Source organism: Oncorhynchus clarkii, chromosome 8 (genome assembly GCF_045791955.1).
Source record: "Oncorhynchus clarkii lewisi isolate Uvic-CL-2024 chromosome 8, UVic_Ocla_1.0, whole genome shotgun sequence".
Lineage (NCBI taxonomy): Eukaryota > Metazoa > Chordata > Actinopteri > Salmoniformes > Salmonidae > Oncorhynchus > Oncorhynchus clarkii.
The window spans coordinates 8,119,219-8,134,218 of NC_092154.1; the positions used below are offsets into that span (position 1 = coordinate 8,119,219).

The 15,000-nt window shown below is 42.0% G+C and overlaps 1 pseudogene; it reads right to left on the reverse strand.

Moving 5' to 3' along the window:
- The window catches only part of LOC139415688 (signal-induced proliferation-associated 1-like protein 1), a 128,479-nt pseudogene that overhangs the window by 10,845 nt on the left and 102,634 nt on the right, over positions 1 to 15,000 (reverse strand).

Here is a 15,000-nt window from a genome sequence, read left to right on the forward strand (position 1 = left end):
TATATATATATATATATATATATATATATATATGTGTGTGTGTCCTCCTACCCGTTTAGAGAGGCCAATGTTCCTCTCTCCCTCTCCTCCCAGCTCATTCCTGAAACAAGGACAGTTCAGCACCAGATCGTTGCTCTTCTCATCACCAGGGTCTAGGGCAGGGTTAGTGGTGTGAGTCCCTCCCTGTCCCGTGGCCCCCTCCTTCCCACTCAGCTCCTCCTGAGACCCGCACGGAGACCCGCCCCCGCCGCATACCCCGCTCTGATTGGACGAGAGCGAGGAAGTGGCGGAGGCCGAGGCGGCGGCCGCAGCGGAGGCCGCAGCGGAGGCGCCCGTGGTGGTGTTCTTGCGTTTCCCGCCGGACTGTCGACCCTGGATAGCCTCGTTGAGGTCGAAGAGGATACTCTGCACGTCAAAGTGAGCAAAGCCTTTCTGACAGGACCAGGGTTTAGGAGGGGGGCCGATGACGTCCTCCCGCACCCCATCCTCCACATCAGACCCAGCCCGGGACGAGTCACCCTCGGCCTTGACGCTGCGGAGCTTCCTGAAGATGGACTCCCCTCCAGTCTCCGACTGGAATCAGATAAGATCATGACTTTATTATCCCCCAGAGGGAAATGTTGTTTGCATCACTGTGCATATATTAAAAACATTAAACAATGTGTATGGATAAAAACAATTATTGATTTTAATGTAATATTGGTGTAATGTACAGACTCATGACACATTAAAAAAAAAAAACATTAAGCACAGACATGACAATGTGACCCGTTTCAAGAAGCTAGGCAGTCTAGCAGGAGAAGCGTTAACATTTTTCATTTATTTTTTAGCTAAATGTTGTTGTTTTATGGCAGAAATCTCTTCTGGAATGTGAACTTTCATGACAGTGATGGGGAAGAAATGTGATCAACAGTGTTGTTGTCACAGAAGAAGTTGACCGAGTTTTGAAACCAGTGGGTGGATTGCCTGGTAGGAAGTAGAGAGATGATTGCCAAATGTGGAGAGTCGAAAACAGAACACAAGGTTGTTTTATAAACACCTGTCTCTGGATTACATCTTTAAACTAGGAGCAACCATGGCAACCGTGACCGAGAGGGAAAAGCATTCATCCATGTAAACGAATAAGAGTCAAGCTACATTTTCAGATTTTATACATTTCTAATTTCATTGCAAGTTTAAGCATACTGTCAGCTAGCTAACATTGAACCTAGTTGGTTAGTTTTAGCTATCTGCAGATTCATGCAGGGTGCATGAGTTGGGATTATGGTTCCTTGTTTAGCTAGCTAGCTACGTCAAACACTATGCAAGTAACAATAAACTCAGATTTTGTTTTATGTCATGTGAAGAACATGATCTGCACCAAAGTCAGATTAGGATATAGGCCAAGGACTAGATAGGGTATTTTAACTACTGCTTTCACCACTTTTAGTCTTGAAATCTTTGGTTGTTTACTACACCACTTTACTCGCTCTGTTTAGCACATGGCCTCACGTGTGAATCCTTAAAGAGATATAGGTGGGGCTAAAGCTGAAGAGGGTGTGAATGATGTTGAATAGGTGTAGACAAAAATATATCTCCAGCAGGTGAACCAAAAAACTCAAAGGGACATTTTCTTAAAATGTGGGATTACCCATTTATCAATTTACAAAGCTGAATGACTTTCCCCATTGTTCCTCAACTGCAGTGTTTGATATACCTTTTTTCTAGTTCTGAGTCTCTACTTTTATCCAGTGTACAACAAAAACACAATTTCAAATTTTGCTACATAGGACCGAATCGAGGTGGTGGGTCAGAATTACAGACAAGATAAATACAAATTGTTCAATAGCTGGCCAATGTTTTTTGTTTAACATGGTTGCTGGTTCCTGATCTTCTAAGAACACCGTTTGAGGAGTCACCTGAAGTTTGAGAGGAATGGGAGATGCAGTAGAGGACTGCAATGTTGAGGCAGAGGGTTCGTAATGAGCACGACTGATTACTACTCTGAACTGTGAGTGGTGAGCTTTCTGGCGACCAGAGCTGATGAGGCATCACACAAGTGGGTGCCATATATTGTGAAGCAGAAGTCGAGTGGTTACGCAACTCAGGCTGGTTCCAAGATCGAGCCATGTGCTGTTCCTCTCCATCTTTGGAGGATTCATGCATTCAAAGTCTTGGCCACTATTGGTTGACCTAACTAGCTAAAGCTAGGCTACTCATGATGATGTCTTGGTTGACCTAACTAGCTATAGCTAGGCTACTCATGATGATGTCTTGGTTGACCTAACTAGCTATAGCTAGGCTACTCATGATGATGTATTGGTTGACCTAGCTAGCTATTCCTAGGCTACGCATGATGATGTATTGGTTGATCTAGCTAGCTATAGCTAGGCTACTCATGATGATGTATTGGTTGACCTAGTCAACTATAGCTAGGCTACTCATGATGTATTGGTTGACCTAGCTAGCTATAGCTAGGCTACTCATAAGGATCTATTGGTTGACCTAGCTAGCTATGGCTAGGCTACTCATAATGTATTGGTTGACCTAGCTAGCTATAGCTAGGCTACTCATGATGATGTATTGGTTGACCTAGCTAGCTATAGCTAGGCTACTCATGCTAATGTTTGGCTTGTTTTTTGCTTTTGATGCACTTTGAGATTTTTTTCTGTTATCAAAAGGGCTATAGACATTTAATAAATCATTATAATTATTAACATTAATGAGAAGTGCAGTTCATGTGCTCTACCTTGGACCTCCTCTTCAGGTGTTTCTCTCTTTCCTTCAGGCGACTGGCGGGGCTACCTCTGGTAGGACCCAGGGGTCCATCAGGTAGATCCAGGGCAGCCTGTTTGTGCGGGGCCACCGTCAGCAGCTCACCAAGTCTGTCCGGCGCCGGGCTGCGTTGATCAGGAGCCTCCTGGGACGTATAGCCCTTGAATGAATGAATGAAGTTTACGTGACACATTTAAAATACATACAAATCAGTGTATTCAACACTTTCATGCATTATCCTCTGGAATTCTTCGTACATTTTTTTCCGTGTTTATTTTTTTTTTAATTTACACTAATTGTTTTTGCATCAATCAAGAAAATACCTTGAGCATATCGAAGAAGCTCTCCCCTGAGCCTGCATGTTTGTCTATGGAAGAGGTGCTGCCGTACTCTCGATGCATGGGCGTCCAGCCGGAGAAGGACCAGCCCTCGCCCCCGTCACCCTCTAACTCAGAGATAGTGATGTCACTGTTGGAGCGCTGGCGGATACGCCTCATGCCTTTACGCGGCGAGCCCTGGTAGCCGTCTGGCGACAGGTAGCGGTTGTCTTTGCTGTGATGTCTGCTGTGGTGCATCTTGCTCTTCAGGGTGTTGTGGATGTTCCGGAGCATCGAGGAGTCCTGAGGGCTGATCAGGTGGCCCAGTTTAGCCGACAGGTTGCTATGGGCCGTGGGCGCCGAGCCTGAACCCGAGCTCCGTTCTCTTTCTCCGCGTTCCCCGGCCGACCCGCGTTCCCCGGCCGACCCGCGTTCCCCGGTGACCCGCGTTCCCCGACTGACCCGCGTTCCCCGGCCGACCCGCCTGACCCACATTCTCCACCACCTGAAGATGACATGGTGGAACTCGGGGAGTCCGTATCTACGGTGATGTGCCACACCCCACCAGTTCCATCCCGTTTTGGGGGCCAGTCCGCCACGCGGGCCCTGACTCCCATCTTGGGAACCCCCGGGGTGGAGGAGGAAGAGGAGCCGGATGAGGAAGAGGAGGTGAGGTGGGTGCTCTCCGAGCGAGGTGGGGGGGCTCCACCATTGGGGAGGCGCAGGCGACGGGTGTAGAATTCATCAGAGGCAGGTACCGAGCCGCCCACCGAACGCTCCGTCTGAGACCGCTTCAGACTGGTCATGGTGGAGTTAGGGGGTAAGGTGGGGTAAGGGAGAGCTCAGCAGTAGAGATGGAGCATTATGCCCAGGGAGAGGAGAGGATAGAGAGCCTCACAGAGCATGGGTGGCTGGGAGGACTGGAGGAGGAAGAGAAAGGCAGGGCAAACAGAAGGTTGTTGCTAGTGTTGGTCCCCCTCAGGTCTGTATGCTGCGTCGGTCTCTGGTGAACTCTGCAGGAGAGAAAGGAAGAGGAGAGAGAGAGAGAGGAAGAAGGAAAGAAGAGGAGAGAGAGGAAGAGGAGAAGAGAGGAGGAGAAAAAGGAAGAAGAAAGAGAGGAAGAGGGTTAGATGTTGGGTTTAGGCCTCTATGTCAAAGATGCCTTTGTCATGGCTACAACAACTGAAGTTGTTTTTAATCCAGCAGAAGAAACACAGACTCTCACTCTTCACTAACCGGCTGATGATGCAGCAGTTGGTAGCGTGGTAGGCACAGCTTGTCCCATTAATCATAAAATGTAGGATTAGCTAATAACTGCGAAACAAACATTCTGGATAAAATAAGAGAACCTTGAATGATTTATTGATCAGCATTTTGATATGCTCAAAAAAAGAAAATCGGATAAATCGAAGCGAACAAAAGAGAGAGGACATCTCCTCGAGCGAAACTGAAGGGAAGCCTCCGTCAAATTCTAAAAATACTAATTGGGGGGGGGACATTTTTTAGAAGTATGTCTCCAGAATATGGAGCACTGCTTACAAGCATGAGAGAACAGCTTTAAAAAAAAACTGGATCTATTGCCTGGACTACTGGGGGACGTTGAGGCATTAAAAACAGGAATGGATTACATTAACAAAATGGACGAAATCAGAGCGGAAAATAAGACAATGAAAAGTACCGTGGACTCCCTAAAACACTACAGAGACGCTACGGTATGACAATAAAACAATGAAAGCAGAATTACTTGATATAAAGTGCAGAAGTATGAAGAATAATATTGTTATAATAGGAATAAAGGAGGATGAAAACAGTCAACGGAGGGGGGGGGGGGGGGGGGGGGGGGGGAAATCAAGGTTTTCATGAAACGTAATCTCAAGATGACGGACGAACAGGTGGAAACAATTGATTTTCAAAAAGCTCACGATTTTGGTGGCAGAGGGGAGGGAAGGCCCCGTCTGATAGTAGCTAGGCTAACTCCGTACCAAAATGAAGATTAACTTGCTACAACAGGATAGGGAGCTGAAGGAAAACAAAAATGTGTGTGGTTGGTTGGTTGGCTTTACTCGCTCTAGATTGTCAGTACTGCAGGTCTTCTTTGAGATCGTGTCATGGCTGTGTCGGGGTCGACTGTAAGTTAAACGTATGTATCCCTGTATGGGTAGCGTGAGGCCTAAAACACGTTTCTACTGGCAGGACATAATGTCATAATGAAGACTACATGTCTCTCTGCTGATAGGACTATAACAGGACATAATGAGGACTACATGTCCCTCTGCTGATAGGACTATAACAGGACATAATGAGGTCGACATGTCTCTCTGCTGATAGGACTATAACAGGACATAATGAGGACTACATGTCTCTCTGCTGATAGGACTATAACAGGACATAATGAGGACTACATGTCTCTCTGCTGTATATTAAGTAGCATTGTTTAAAGTGGCTAGTGATACATTTATTACATAAAGATGCAGTAGATGATATAGGGTACAGTATATACATATACTAGAGCAGTCTGGGCTGCATTGTTAGCTCCCCACTCATGCTGCACAGAAGTTAACACACTTGAATAATGCGTCACAGCATGTAGAAATGTTGAAACTGTTAATTACTGTTCGCCAAACAATGTCCATACAGGCTAGAACACAATGAAAGACAATACCGGTAGCTTACAACTTTAATTGCAGGCTAACTTTCTTTGTTAGCTTACAGCTGAAGCAACATCAATTCACTACCCTAGTACTTTGTGATATTACACAAACCATAACGCCAAATATGCTGATTTCAAAGATGATTGTCACCAAAAACATTATTAATTCACTTAGTCTCCCTCGCTACCAAAAACAAATTCCATCTCCCTTGCCTCCCGTTTGGGTTTCAACTAGATTCCACAGCCAGGTTCTGCCTCACAAATAAAGTCATTACTTTCTATAAGAGACAGAGCAAACTTTTTTTTATAAAAGAAGACATTAATCAGAACAATAAAAAAAGTGCCTTCAGAAAGTATTCATACCCCTTGACTTATTCCATAGTGTTGTGTTACAGCCTGAATTCAAAATCGATTTTAAAAAATGTATAATTCTCACCCATCTTACACACAATACCCCATAATGACAAAATTAAAACATGTTTTTAGAAATCGTTGCAAATGTATTGAAAAATAAATACAGAAATATTTAAATTTACATACACACTTGAGTCAATACTTTGTAGAAGCACCTTCGGCAGCGATTACAGCTGGGAGTCTTTCTGGGCAAGTCTCTAAGAGCTTTGCACATCTGGATTGGTATACACTGAACAAAAATACAAATGCAGCACCAAGTGTTGGTCCCATGTTTTATGAGCTAAAAAAAAAGATCCCAGAAATGTTCCATGTTCCAATGTTCCAAAAAGCTTATATCTCACAAATGTGTTTACATCCCTGTTAGTGAGTATTTCTCATTTGCCAAGACAATCCATTAAACCTGACAGGTGTGGCATATCAAGAAGTTGATTAAACAGCATCGATCATTACACAGGTGCACCTTGCGCTGGGGACAACAATAAAAGGCCTCTCTAAAATGTGCAGTTTTCACCCAACACACAAATCCAAATTCATCTCTCAGCATGTCCAGCCCACTCACTATCTCAGCCAATCATGGCTAGCGGGAAGGTTGCTGACTTTTTCTTTGGTTTCCAACAGGGCTATAGATTTGGGTGAGGTTTTTTTCTTGCTTGAGTAGCCTTGTTTCACTGCCAAAAATACAAAATACAATTAAACCATCTAATGTTCTGCAAAATACTGGTAGCCTAGTCATATAATTAACATCCAATCACATTAACCGTTACTCTCTTGCAGGAATTCCACGAACGGTCCGTATATAGCCAAACGTAGCTGCTGCTCTTTCTGTGGAGACACATACCAGCTCTACTGGTAGTACTGCTACCACCAGCAGTAGTACACCTGCACCTGTCGACCACACAAGTTGTTCTGCTTCCACGACCACATCCAAAGCTAGCATCAGTAATTCTACATTTGTTGTTAGCCCAGCTAGCATGGACACTGACTGTTGTGAATCTGATGCAGAAGAAGAGCTACTGCCTCCTTACCCGGGAAAGCACAGAACAACAGACAGGGACTTTGGACCATCAAAGAGGCGCAAATATGATGAGAACTACATTGATTTGGGGTTCACTTATATTAGGAGTAGTGCCTTTCCTCAGCCACAGTGTGATATATGTGATAGTACAATCTCAAAACTCGATTAAACCTTTACTCTTGCGCAGACATTTAAAAACAAAAAAATAAGCCTCATCTAATATTTTTAAAGTACTGGACAGCGTTGTGACATCAAATGGACTTTGGTGGTCAAGATGTGTTGGTATCTGTACTGATGGCGCAAAAGCCATGACAGGGAGACATAGTGGAGTGGTAATGCGTGTGCAAGCAGTTGCTCCAGACACACTGCAGCATCCAACGAGAGGCTCTTGCTGCCAAGGGAATGCCTGAAAGCTTGAAAGACGTTTTGGACACAACAGTGAAAACGGTTAACTTTGTTAAAGCAAGGCCCCTGAAGTCCCGTGTATTTTCTGCATTATGCAATGATATGGGCCGCGACCATGTAACGCTTTTACAACATACAGAAGTGCGCTGGTTATCAACATACAGAAGTGCGCTGGTTATCAAGGGGCAAAGTATTGACACATTTCTTTTAATTGAGAGACGAGGTTAAGGTTCAACACTGACCATCCTTTTCACTTGTCTGACCTCTTGGATGATGATGAGTTTCTCACACGACTGGCCTATCTGGGTGATGTTTTTCACCTGTCTGACCTCTTGGATGATGATGAGTTTCTCACACAACTGGCCTATCTGGGTGATGTTTTTCACCTGTCTGACCTCTTGGATGATGATGAGTTTCTCACACGACTGGCCAGTCTGGGTGATGTTTTTTCTCACCTGAATGATCTGAATCTAGGATCACAGGGACTCTCCGCCACTATATTCAATGTGCGGGACAAATATATTATGAATCTCTGTTCCCTACAGCATCATTAACAAAGACTATATTATGAATCTCTATTCCCTACAGCATCATTAACAAAGACTATATTATGAATCTCTATTCCCTACAGCATCATTAACAGAGACTATATTATGAATCTCTATTCCCTACAGCATCATTAACAAAGACTATATTATGAATCTCTATTCCCTACAGCATCATTAACAGAGACTATATTATAAATCTCTATTCCCTACATTATCAATAACCATGACTATATTAGACATCTATATTCCCTACATTATCATTAAGACTATTATAAATCTATTCCCTACAGCATCATTAACAAATACTATATTATACATCTTTATTCCCTACATTATCATTAACAATTACTATATTATACATCTCTATATCATTAACCATCTCTATATCATTAACCATGACTATATTATACATCTCTATATCATTAACCATGACTATATTATGAATCTCTATTCCCTACATTATCATTAACCATGACTATATTATACATCTCTATATCATTAACCATGACTATATTATGAATCTCTATTCTCTACATTATCATTAACCATGACTATATTATACATCTCTATATCATTAACCATGACTATATCATACATCTCTATATCATTAACCATGACTATATTATGAATCTCTATTCCCTACATTATCATTAACCATGACTATATTATACATCTCTATTCCCTACATTATCCTGTTAAGGTATAGGGGGCAGCATTTTCACTTTTGGATAAATAGCTTCCTGCTACTCATCCCCAGAATATAAGATATGTATATTATTAGTAGATTTGGATAGAAAACACTGAAGTTTCTAAAACTGTTTGAATCATGTCTGTGAGTATAACAGAACTTATGTAGCAGGCAAAACCCAGAGGACAAACTGTTCAGAATTATTTATTTTTTTGCCTCTGACTGTTCCCTGAGTTGTCATTGCCAAGGGATATTTCTTAGGAACCTGTTTTCAGTTCCTACCGCTTCCATTGGATGTCACCAGTCTTTGGAATTTGGTTGAGGTTATTCATTTGTGCAATGAAGAAGAAGCACATCCAGGAACACCGTTACACTATTGAGAGTTGCGCAAGACGTAAAAAGGAGCACGGTTTGTTTACTTCCTGTATTGAAAACAGATTGCGCAGTCTACAATTTGATCGATTATTAACGTTTAAAAATACCTAAAGTTGAATTACAAAAGTAGTTTGAAATATTTTGTCAACGTTTATAGGCAACATTTGAAATATTTTGTAGTGACGTTGCGTTTTTTGGAAGCTGTTTTTTTCTGGATCAAACGCGTCAAATAAATGGACATTTGGATATATATGGACGGAATCGAACAAAAGGACCATTTGTGATGTTTATGGGACATATTGGAGTGCCAACAAAAGAAACTCGTCAAAGGTAATACATGTTTAATATTTTATTTCTGCGTTTTGTGTAGCGCCTGCAGGGTTGAAATATGCTACTCTCTTTGTTGACATTGTGCCATCATCAGATAGGCCGAAAAGGCCGAAAAGCCTTTTTAAAACTTGACATGTTGGCTGGATTCACAACGAGTGTAGCTTTAATTGAGTACCTTACATGTGTGATTTAATGAAAGTTAGATTTTTATTAAAATTTTTTGAATTTGCCGCGCTGCATTTTCTCTGTTTTTTTCCCAAGTGGGACACAACCGTCCCCTATACCATAATAAGTTAACATTAACCATGACTATATTAGACATCTCTATTCCCTACATTATCATTAACCATGACTATATTAGACATCTCTATTCCATACATTATCATTAACCATGACTATATTAGACATCTCTATACCATGACTATATTATGCATCTCTATTCCCTACATTATCATTAACCATGACTATATTAGACATCTCTATTCCCTACATGATCATTAACCATGACTATATTAGACATCTCTATTCCCTACATTATCATTAACCATGACTATATTAGACATCTCTATTCCATACATTATCATTAACCATGACTATATTAGACATCTCTATACCATGACTATATTATGCATCTCTATTCCCTACATTATCATTAACCATGACTATATTAGACATCTCTATTCCCTACATGATCATTAACCATGACTATATTAGACATCTCTATTCCCTACATTATCATTAACCATGACTATATTAGACATCTCTATACCATGACTATATTATGCATCTCTATTCCCTACATTATCATTAACCATGACTATATTAGACATCTCTATTCCCTACATTATCATTAACCATGACTATATTAGACATCTCTATTCCCTACATGATCATTAACCATGACTATATTAGACATCTCTATTCCCTACATTATCATTAACCATGACTATATTAGACATCTCTATACCATGACTATATTATGCATCTCTATTCCCTACATTATCATTAACCATGACTATATTAGACATCTATATTCCCTACATTATCATTAACCATGACTATATTATACATCTCTATTTCCTACATTATCATTAACCATGACTATATTAGACATCTCTATTCCATACATTATCATTAACCATGACTATATCATGATTGTCTGTTCCCAGCAGTATTTAACATACAGGTTACAGCACACAACCACCTGAGATTGACAGTCACTGTGCAGCAGGTTAAAACAGGATATATCTACCTCTCAATTCCTCTTTTCAACAACAGACTATTCCCCTGAGCTGATATAGGGTACGTCCCAAATGGGACCCGATCCTCTAGATAGTGCACTAATTTAGGGTACAGGGTGCCATTAGAGACGCAGGTGCATTGAGGGTGTGTGTTGGGCCTGCCAGCCTGCCGCCGGAGGACGGACCGAAGGCCCTGCCGCCGGAGGACGGACCGACGGCCCTGCCGCCGGAGGACGGACCGAAGGCCCTGCCGCCGGAGGACGGACCGAAGGCCCTGCCGCCGGAGGACGGACCGAAGGCCCTGCCGCCGGAGGACGGACCGAAGGCCCTGCCGCCGGAGGACGGACCGACGGAAAACAGACCGAAGGCAAAGCACAAACACAAAGTACAAACTCTCGCCTAGTCTGCAGTGCCAGAAGCATAGTTAGACAACTGATCAATGTTGATGACACAGATGTTGCATGCTGCCGACTGCTCCCCCCCACACACACACACTAATGATGGTCTGCTCTTCTCCGTATCCCAGCAACCACCTGCCAAGTGTCTGTCCCGCTCTCCCCGCTGGGCTGAGGTACAAACTAATGAGTGTGTGTGTGTCTGTGTGTGGGTGGGCGTAAGTGTGTGTGTTGGTGTGACATTCCACAGTCATGTTAGCCCTAATTAGCCAGAGAGAACACCAGCAGCACCCTTCACTAACACACTGGGTGAAAGACAGTGATGAGATGGAGATTAACACTGTAGTGTAGGTCCTCTATACATTAACCAGTTAAATGTTTGGACATACCTACTCATTCATTCCAGTGTTTTTCTTTATTTTCACTATTTCCACTAGAATAATAGTGAAGACATCAAAACTATGAAACAACACATATGGAATCATGTAGTAACCAAAAAAGTGTTAAACAAATCCAAATATATTTGAGATTCTTCAAAGTAGCCACCCTTTTCCTTTATGACAGCTTTGCAAACTCTTTGCATTCTCTCAACCAGCTCCATGAGATATTCACCTGGAATGCATTTCAATTAACAGGTGTGCCTTCTTAAAAAGTTACATTTGTGGTATTTCTTTCCTTTTTCATGTAATTGAGCCAATCCATGAGTTGTGTTGTGACAAGATCGGGCTATCTTCTGTAAACCACCCCTATTAGGTAAAAGACCAAGTCCATATTATGGGAAGAACAGCTCAAATAAGCAAAGAGAAATGACAGTCCATCATTACTTGAAGACATGAAGGTCTGTCAATCCGGACAATTTCAAGAACTTTGAAGGTTTCTTCAAGTGCAGTCGCAAAAATCATCAAGCGTTATGATGAAACTGGCTCTCATGTCGACTGCCACAGGACAGGAAGACCCAGAGTTACCTCTGGAAATCTGCCCTTTCGTCTGATGAGTACAAATTTTAGATTTTTCGGTTCCAACAACCGTGTCTTTGTGAGACGCGGAGTAGGTGAACGGATGATCTCCACGTGTGGTTCCCACCGTGAAGCATGGAGGAGGAGGTGTGACGGTGATTTGCTGGTGACACCGTTAGTGATTTATTTAGAATTCAAGGCACACTTAACCAGCATGGCTACCACAGCATTCTGCAGGAATACGCTGTCCCATCTGGTTTGCGCTTAGTGGGACTGTCATTTGTTTTTCAACAGGACAGTGACCCAACACACCTCTAGTCACTGTGTGCTCCCTCTCCGGCCTCTAGGTCACCAGGCTGCTCGTTTTAGTGCACACCTGTCACCACAGATACGCGCACCTGCGCGTCATCAGACTCACCTCAACTCCATCACCTCCCTGATTACCTTCCATATATATATACACAGTGCCTTGCGAAAGTATTCGGCCCCCTTGAACTTTGCGACCTTTTGCCACATTTCAGGCTTCAAACATAAAGATATAAAACTGTATTTTTTTGTGAAGAATCAACAACAAGTGGGACACAATCATGAAGTGGAACGACATTTATTGGATATTTCAAACTTTTTTAACAAATCAAAACTGAAAAATTGGGTGTGCAAAATTATTCAGCCCCTATAATTTCAGTGCAGCAAACTCTCTCCAGAAGTTCAGTGAGGATCTCTGAATGATCCAATGTTGACCTAAATGACTAATGATGATAAATACAATCCACCTGTGTGTAATCAAGTCTCCGTATAAATGCACCTGCACTGTGATAGTCTCAGAGGTCCGTTAAAAGCGCAGAGAGCATCATGAAGAACAAGGAACACACCAGGCAGGTCCGAGATACTGTTGTGAAGAAGTTTAAAGCGGGATTTGGATACAAAAGATTTCCCAAGCTTTAAACATCCCAAGGAGCACTGTGCAAGCGATAATATTGAAATGGAAGGAGTATCAGACCACTGCAAATCTACCAAGACCTGGCCGTCCCTCTAAACTTTCAGCTCATACAAGGAGAAGCCTGATCAGAGATGCAGCCGAGAGGCCCATGATCACTCTGGATGAACTGCAGAGATCTACAGCTGAGGTGGGAGACTCTGTCCATAGGACAACAATCAGTCGTATATTGCACAAATCTGGCCTTTATGGAAGAGTGGCAAGAAGAAAGCCATTTCTTAAAGATATCCATAAAAAGTGTTGTTTAAAGTTTGCCACAAGACACCTGGGAGACACACCAAACATGTGGAAGAAGGTGCTCTGGTCAGATGAAACCAAAATTGAACTTTTTGGCAACAATGCAAAACGTTATGTTTGGCGTAAAAGCAACACAGCTAATCACCCTGAACACACCATACCCACTGTCAAACATGGTGGTGGCAGCATCATGGGTTGGGCCTGCTTTTCTTCAGCAGGGACAGGGAAGATGGTTAAAATTGATGGGAGATGGATGGAGCCAAATACAGGACCATTCTGGAAGAAAACCTGATGGAGTCTGCAAAAGACCTGAGACTGGGACGGAGATTTGTCTTCCAACAAGACAATGATCCAAAACATAAAGCAAAATCTATAATGGAATGGTTAAAAAATAAACATATCCAGGTGTTAGAATCGCCAAGTCAAAGTCCAGACCTGAATCCAATCGAGAATCTGTGGAAAGAACTGAAAACTGCTGTTCACAAATGCTCTCCATCCAACCTCACTGAGCTCGAGCTGTTTTGCAAGGAGGAATGGGAAAAAATTTCAGTCTCTAGATGTGCAAAACTGATAGAGACATACCCCAAGCGACTTACAGCTGTAATCGCAGCAAAAGGTGGCGCTACAAAGTATTAACTTAAGGGTGCTGAATAAAAAAGTTTGAAATATCCAATAAATGTCGTTCCACTTCATGATTGTGTCCCACTTGTTGTTGATTCTTCACAAAAAAAATACAGTTTTATATCTTTATGTTTGAAGCCTGAAATGTGGCAAAAGGTCGCAAAGTTCAAGGGGGCCGAATACTTTCGCAAGGCACTGTATATATATATATATATCACTCCCTTTGGTTCCTTTAGTTTCCTGTTGATTTTGTTTTTGTATTATGTTTCATTTATATATTAACCTGTTGAATCTAGGGGGCAGAATTTTCATTTTTGGAAAAATAACATTCCCAAAGTAAATGGGCTATTTTGTCAGGACAAGATGCTAGAATATGCATATAATTGACAGCTTAGGATAGAAAACACGCTAAAGTTTCCAAAACTGTAAAAAATATTGTCTGTGAGTATAACAGAACTGATATGAGCCCGAACGTCAACAGGAGGCTCTCAGAGTGTTTTGTGCGTAAAAGACAAATGTGTTTCTCTCTTTCCTACTAAGAAGCCACCTGTCCCGGTATATATATTATCGAATAGATATTTGAAAAACACCTTGAGGATTGATTATAAACAACGTTTGCCATGTTTCTGTCGATATTATGGAGCTAATTTGGAATATTTTTCGGCATTGTCGTGACCGCAATTTCCGGTCAAATTCTCAGCCAAATGTGAAGACTAACTAACGGAGTTATTTCGGCTACAAAAATAATATTTTGGGAAAAAAAGGAACATTTGCTATCAAACAGTGAAAACATCCGAAGCTCAAAGGTAAACGATTTAATTTGATTGCTATTCTGATTTTCATGACCAGGTTGCCTGCTGCTAGCTAGGCATAATGCTAAGCTAGGCTATCGATAAACGTACACAAATGCTTGTCTTGCTTTGGCTGTAAAGCATCATTTCAAAATCTGAGATGACAGGGTGATTAACAAAAGGCTAAGCTGTGTTTCAATATATTTCACTTGTGATTTCATGAATATGAATATTTTCTAGTAATATTTTTTTGTCCGTTGCGTTAT